Source organism: Micropterus dolomieu, linkage group LG05, assembly GCF_021292245.1.
Source record: "Micropterus dolomieu isolate WLL.071019.BEF.003 ecotype Adirondacks linkage group LG05, ASM2129224v1, whole genome shotgun sequence".
Lineage (NCBI taxonomy): Eukaryota > Metazoa > Chordata > Actinopteri > Centrarchiformes > Centrarchidae > Micropterus > Micropterus dolomieu.
Window position 1 is genome coordinate 11,434,358 of NC_060154.1, and position 7,982 is coordinate 11,442,339.

The 7,982-nt window shown below is 36.4% G+C and overlaps 1 protein-coding gene across 1 annotated transcript in view; it reads left to right on the forward strand.

Moving 5' to 3' along the window:
• The first annotated feature begins 3,699 nt into the window (after nt 1-3,699).
• LOC123971275 (N-acetyllactosaminide beta-1,3-N-acetylglucosaminyltransferase 3-like) overlaps nt 3,700-7,982 on the forward strand; it is a 14,692-nt gene continuing 10,409 nt past the window's right edge. The window contains exon 1 of the mRNA XM_046049995.1: nt 3,700-3,758. The gene's annotated coding sequence lies outside the window, so the exon portion shown is untranslated. The remainder of the gene's footprint in view (nt 3,759-7,982) is intronic.

The following is a 7,982-nucleotide window of genomic DNA, read 5'->3' on the forward strand; positions in this document are numbered from 1 at the left end:
TGATCAATTAGCCTTTTAAAATCATAAACTTTGATTGGTAAAAAAAACATGCCATTGGAGCAAAGGGATGTAGGGTTAGTTGGTCGACATGCATAAAGTCAGTAATTTAGGTTTAGGCATTAACATTTCTGATGGTTATGGTAAGGGTATAGGGGGCTTTGGGGGGCTGTCAACACCTTCAACACAAACGTAGCTAGCTCGCTAGGTCTGTACAAGATGCCCATGAGCATCTCACACAGACGCCCAGAGGTCAAATAACTACGCTTTGCCACTTTTTCTGATAGCATTGGTATTGGAGTTCCTGTGGCTCTCAGTGGCAGCAAGCTGCACTCATTTGGCAGTTGAGAGAGCTCCCTCGACTTGCTGTCATCTAGGGCCTTTTTCCTTTTCCTGAGAAAAACCACAGGAAAAAAGTATGCATGGTTTGGTGTTATGACAGGTCAGCAGCCATAAATCTGTTTTTAGGATGGTTGTTCTAATTTCTACCACGAAAGTGGCTGAAGAGGAGGGCCAGAGAGGCAGACTGTGACACCATGTAGAGAGAGCTGCATCATCTCAGTTTCAATTCAAGTGGCTTTATTTGTATGACTGCATACAATACAACATTGCAAAACCATATTAACACAAGCAATCAAACAGAATAGTGGAAGATTCGATGTGATGCTGGGCGGAGCCTGATTCGACTGTCAATCTCACAGTCGAAGCTTTGCAGCGAAACGAGGATCACACCATTTTGGCGATATGGGGGTGCTCAAGTCTGATTTTACATAGAACTACCAGCTACTTGAAATAGACCTACCTGAAGACAGCAGTGAGGATGCCTGCAGCAGGGTGGGCAGTAACTTGTCACAAGTAACGCAAATTTGCAAAATAAATAAATAAAGTAAAATAAGTCATTGGCACCTTTTCACGCTCCTTTTTTAAAACTGTACTTTTACTCTTTAGCCTACTCCAGTATTTTCTTTGGGCCAGTAATCTAATTTTAATTTCGCTACATTCTCCATTAATACCTTCACAACTTAACCATTCTCTTATCTGCATTTTGCTTCATTGAATGAGCTGTCATCCAGGCTGTGCGCGCAGTTAGGCAGAGGAGCGCCAGGTATCCTTTGTGGTAAAAAGACGGGGGCTTTTCACAGATGAATGAGCTGGGCAGATGCAAACACTTAGAAGATCAGGTAAATGTCTTTTCAGTTTAAGGCTTAATTGTTCTACTAATACAACTGAAATCCAGTGAACACAGTCCATGGCACTGGTGGCCTGTTGGAAAGCAGTCGCTCTTTATCAAGCCGGCAAGTGAAATACTTTAACTTTCCATTAAAGGCGTAGGGACGATTAAAAACGTATTAAGTCTCTGCAAAGCAAATGAAGACTTCGCACTGTAACATCTAAGTCTGATGATCACTGGATCGATTCTGATATATTAACTATATCCTGTTATTGAAAAGACAATTGCTTTCTTTTGATTGACATCAGCGTGTTTCTTTAACATTGGTTACATTTTGTTTTATAGCGATGTCCGACGGTGAGTAGCCTACATAAACAGAATGTCGCCGGACCCCGGTGAAACTCATCTTGGCTTTCACTCAGCCTCCGGCTGTTATTTATTCAGCAAACAATCATTTGTGATATGCACAGAGAGAGAGAGATAATATGGGTGGATAAAATAGTCCTGTTGGGCTTTAGGCACGACGCACAGCTTCCTCTGTATGTAGGTTTACCCTGATTCAACAACCAGCTGCTCACTGCCACAATAATTCTTTGCGTTGTACAGATTATTTAGATGCTTTAGGAATAATCAGATTGTATTGGCTGCCTGTGATACTGCAAAGCAAGTGGTTTAGTTAGCTACATGTTCATAATAAAAGAGACAGGCAACAATAGTAGGCTAGGCAGAAAACGTGATATTTTAAAGTGATCTTATCAATACTTTCATGGAGATTTAAAAAGGAAAATAATTGTATTAAACACCCAGGTCAAAAAGAAGCGCTCTTAAAGGCACTGAAAATGTACTAGAAATTCACATAGTGTGCTTATAGTACATTCATACTCCTAAAATGCTTACAAGTATATTAAAGATATATTATCCTGAGCTTTAACATACTTCTCAAAAGTATACTTTGAATAAATTGGTAATAAATATATACTTAATTATACTTTAATAAATATGCTTAAATAAAAGCATATTTCACGAGATTTTAGTCTATTTATTAAAAATATATTTATTTAACTCTTAGTAAATACAATTTAGGTGGAAGTACATTGTTAAACAATTATACTTTTAATGGGTTAAAATAAAAGCTTCATTGTGTAGGCTACTGCAAAATATTGTAATTATTTATGTAATTACATGTTTCAGCCTGATTTCCAGCAGTATGATTTTTAAAACATATTTTTTAACATTAAAATATATTTTTCAAAAGCATATTATTCCTTATATTTTTAAATTTCTTTTCTTTCTTTAAATTTTTTTTAATCAGGTAAATAGCTAGTTGAGATCAGAGACCTCTTTCATAAGGGTAACCTGGCCTAGAAGGAAGCAGCACATGTTGTTAACTTAACAAAAAAACCCACCAACATATAGTAATAAGCATACTTTAAATCAAATGTAGTTATACTTGTTTCTGTTTGCAAACAGTAAACACATGTGTACACAGGGGCGAAGTGTGCCCTCCCGCCCAGCCCAGTAGCACAGTGCATTCAATTTGACCAATCAGAATCAATGTTTTCAAATCGATGACCCAATCACACAGCGTGAAAGTCCGCTTCACGACAGTTAACGTGCTTACTGTCTTTGAGAGGGAAGTAGTGATGTGCGATACCACATAATTCCTATACAATCCAATACCAAGTAATACCCAGGCTGGTATTGCAGATACCGATACCAAGACCAATACTTTTTACATATTTTATTTCTAGTTTAATGTGACCTCCCCCCTCCCGTTTCTGTATTTATGAGAAAAATAAGGAGTAGGTTGTAGTCTTACCAATTCAAAATAATAGCCGCATTATGACAAGACATCAAACTACTGTCATATTCTTTAATTGTAATATAAATATCCTGCTCAGAACTGCCCTTCATAACATCATCCTATTATTGTGACAGACTTAATCTCAGATGTTTAGCAAAGTTTGCAGTGTTGCCAAAGTATTTCACTGTCTGTCTTGCACACACATCACACAGAGCAACATTATTACCTTCACAGCTAAAATAAAGCCAGACGTGACTGTTTTACTGTCAGCCAGAGCGAGTATTCAGTCGCGGGAAATGTAAAGAGCTGCAGCGGCTCACTACAAAGAAGTTCCGTCACAGAGCCATAGCGCAAGCATGTCTTTGACAGGCAGAAGGAAAAGTAGTTCCTATCAACCCAGTATAATTAAACCATCCTGGTGACTGTAAGACACTTATGATAATACACACACTCACTCCAAATGACTGAGTTTAGATAGTGATCCTTTTATATGAGTATCGATCCTACAGCAGGAAACGTTGGTATCAGAAATATCGATATTTTAGGATCGATCCGCACATCATCGGGAAGCTATTTTTGGCCAGAAATCATTTTGTTTCTCAGGTTTCCTTTGTTTTACTTTACCGACTCGGACTCCACAGACATAATAAGAAAAGAACACAGAAGAGAAGAATATCTGGTCAGCTCCCTGCAGAAGTTAAATGTGAAAAGAGCTAAAGAGGCGTGACTGGCAGGTACATGCAGGAGTGGACAGATGCAGAGTGCCGGCAAAAATCGTCTTTCGTGGTAAGTTTATTATTGTTAGGAAGACAAGACAATTGTGTAAGTCTACTAAAGTAGAGCTGGCTGTGGGTTTGAAAATATTTTCCTTGGTGGATAGCTCTGGTGTGCATTAGCTAATGCTAGCACGTGGATTTATTAGCTAACGTTTGTTAGCATTTTAATAGCTTAATAATCGAAACAGCAACTTTCGTCTGCCTTTTAACGTTAAACAGTGTTGTGAGTAATGTGTTACAAAAGTAACGCAATTAACGTTACAGTAATGTATTGCTTTTTGCTGTACAGTAATATACAATCTCAGTAACCTGTTGTTGGAATTTGATGCATGACATTTTAACAAGGCAGGCCTGTGCATGTGTGTGTATGAGCCCTCAATTCTGCTTTTGCACTGTTAAAATGACCAGTGAGGTCTTTATTAGAGTAATAAATGCAACTAATATGTTGCTGTCTGTGTGCTAACATTTTTATAGTCTATTTTAATACTCACATGTCCGTGTTTACAGGATGTTATTGGTCACTGTAATCATTATTCCTGCCCATATAGTCTGTAAGGACATCACCACAGTTGTCATTTTTGTATAAATTCATTCTAAAGTTTAGCTGAAGCTACTATGAATCATCAGCTAAGCATCTGCATTAGACTATTAAAAAGTGGATATCTTCCAAATGTACACTGTTTTTTTTTTTTTTTTGAGATTTCTCTTCCCTGCAACCATGGAGGGGGTAATCATTAAAGTGACCAATAACTCAGTTATAACAGCAATGTCAAAGTGTACACGGGTATGTGAGAATTGTTTTAAGACACACTTGAAATAATGTTTTTGTGTACTGCAATGCCTGACCACACGATACATGTGATGTTATATAAAATACTGCTCAACTTCATGTCCATTTGTATGGTCATAGATCCTGTATTTAACTTTTAAAAGTTGAATCTACCCTTTGCCAACTTTAACCAACTTAATGCTAAACCCAGAGTTGGAATTTCCTGCCTTAGCTCAAGAAAAGTAAATAAAAAATAATAATAAAGATTAGCTATAAGAATAGAATTACAGAGTTTATAATGATACGCAAATGAAGAACTAAACTAGGTGGAAGTACTGGCCTAACTGAATATTTTTTATATCTCATTTGCAACTGCATTTCTTTTCTTTTAGAGATTCCCAGGATTGTTGCCTCACTCAGATGGCTTAGAGGCTCCTGCACACGATCACTGTTTTTGCTCTCACGACATGTCAACGGGGTCAGACTAAATAAAAATAATATTTAAAATATTGTTATACAGTAAGTAATTGGCTACTTTTGTACTTCACAAATTGACTGCTGCTGTGTTAATGTGAAATGACATGTAGACTGCACAGTTGTTAAGCAAGTCTGAATGTTTGTGTTATTTGTTGTACCTGTTTAATAATTTTTTTTATGGATGGATGGATGGATGGATAGATCATATACAGCTCCTTGGCTGAATGTACAGTAGTGTTTATGTAATGTTTTTGATCATGTTGTGATAGAAGAACTGAGCATTAACTGGGAGGGGTCCCTTGTGGAAAACCATTTCACCTGAACCTAAACAGTTAGCATTATCAGAATAGTTAGATATGATGTCATATTGTGTTTCAGCAGCTTTAAACTAAATAAAAAATCAGACAATGGTTGTTAGTTAATTAGAGGTAATATTGCTTGGTATAGATAATATATATTTACTTTTCCCTTCCACAGATGCTGTGTGATAAAGCCTGGTTCTTTGGTGTTGCAGTCAAAGTTGCATGTTTGGTACCCTGTAGACCTGTGTTTGAATCTGGGTAGGGTGACCCCAAGTGAAAAAGAAATATACTTAAGTAGCACTTTTTTTGGATGCACTTATAACATTTTAATTGTACTATACTAAGTGTATATTAAATGTGTTATTTTGGAACAACTTAAAGTATGTTAAGTGTCATTTTAGAAATACTTAAAGTCAACTTTGAGATAATTGCAATATATTTTAATATACTTAGTTGTGTTAAAATGGACCTACTTTAAGTACCTTTACTGTAATTTAAATATACTTCTTTAAATTTAACTTAAAATACCCTTTTGTGCTATACTTGAAGAACAGTTTAAATATATTTTAAACATCACATAAATGTGTTCCCTGAACATTTTTATTAGCATTTCAGCTTATTAGTAATTTATTACTAGTATACTCCAAGAGCCACTATTAATATCTTGGGAAGCTGCTTTATGAAACCATTTAGTATGAGAATAATGCATTATTAGTGCATAAAAAATATCTTGCAAAATGCCCTTTTAGCATAATAATAAAAATCAATAAGCATGTATCACATCTTGACCAAAATACCTTCAAATAAAACTAAAATCAGTAAAATGATGACATATGATCAGTATTACTGAAAAGTACACTATACACATCCCATCATTAATGTTACCCCTGGTGGTCCCTCATACAGTTCGGACTCTGGGCACGGCTCAGATGACCTCATGGCAAGCCATCCCACTTCTGACGCCATATGCGGCCAAAGGCGAGAACAGTCACCCTGCCCAGATTCAAACACAAACATGCAACTTTGACAGCAACGCCAAAGAGCCAGGCTCGTTGGTATGGCAGTCCAAGCACTTACTCAACTGTAGTGAAGGTACTCCGTCACAAGCATTCAGTACAAATGGTGGAACCAAACTGAAACTGAAAAATGTCAATCCCTGGAGTGGAGGGTCGGTTATATTTGAGTAGGACCCGTTGCATTTTCTGTGACTGCAGACTCTATGGGATCTGGAAACTGCTTTATCACACAGCATCTGTGGAAGGGAAAAGGAAATATTTTGTCTATATCAAAGCAATATTACCTCTAATTAATTAACAACCATTGTCTGATTTTTTGTTTTGTTTAAAGTTGCTGAAACACAATATGACATGTCTAACTGTTCTGATAATGCTAACTTTTTAGGTTTAGGTGAAATGGTTTTCCACAAGGGACTCCTCCCAGTTAATGCTCAAATATATATATATATATATATATATATATATATACAGTGATCGTGTACACGAGGCAGACATACCTATGAGCACATTGAGCTTGTGAGGGTCCAGGTGGTCCTTTGAGGTTTTTGTGGCCTCTAAGCCATCTGAGTGAGGCAACGATCCCAGGAAGCTCTAAAAGAAAAGAAATGCAGTTGCAAATCAGATATAATAAATATTCAGTTAGGCCAGTACTTCCACCTAATTTAATTCTTTATTTGCGTATCATTATAAACACTGTAATTCTATTCTTATAGCAAATCTTTATTATTATTATTTATTTAATTTTCTTGAGCTAAGGCAGGAAATTCCAACTCTGGGTTTAGCATTAAGTTGGTTAAAGTTTAAAAAAGGTAGGTTCAACTTTTAAAAGTTGAATTCAGGATGACCATACAAAGAGCAGTGTTGAGCTGTATTTTACATAACATCACATGCTATTATATCGTCTGGTCAGGCATTGCAGTACATAAAAACAGTATTTCAAGTGCGTCTTAAAACAATTCTCACATACACGTGTACACTTTAACATTGCTGTTAAAACTGAGTTATTGGTCACTGTAATGATTACCCCCTCCATGACTGCAGTGAAGAGAAATCTCTGAAAAACAGTGTACCTGAGAAGATATCCACTTTTGACTAGTGATCACTGATGATTCATAGTAGCTTCAGGTAAACTTTAGAATGAATACAAAAATGAAAATACAAACTGTGGTGATGTCTTTACAGATTATATGGGCTAGAATGATAATGATTACAGTGACCAACAACTTACTGTGAACCTTTAGCACACAGACAGCAACATTAGTTGCATTTATTACTCTGATAAAGACCTTACTGGTCATTTTAACAGTGCAAAAGCAGAATTGAGGGCTCATACACACACATGCACAGGCCTGCCTTGTTAAAATCTCATGCATCAAATTCCAGCAACAGGTTACTGAGATTGTGTATTACTATAACTGCCTTACAGCAAAAAGCAATACATTACTGTAACGTTAATTGCGTTACTTTTGTAACGCGTTACTCCCAACACTGTCTAAGGCAGACAAAAGTCACTGTCTCAATTATGAAGACAAAAAATGCTAACTAACGTTAGCTAACAAATATATTAATCCATGTGCTAGCATTAGCTAATGCACACCAGAGCTATCCACAAAGGAAAATATTTTCAAACCCAGAGTGAGATCATCTTTAGTTAACTTACACAATTGTGT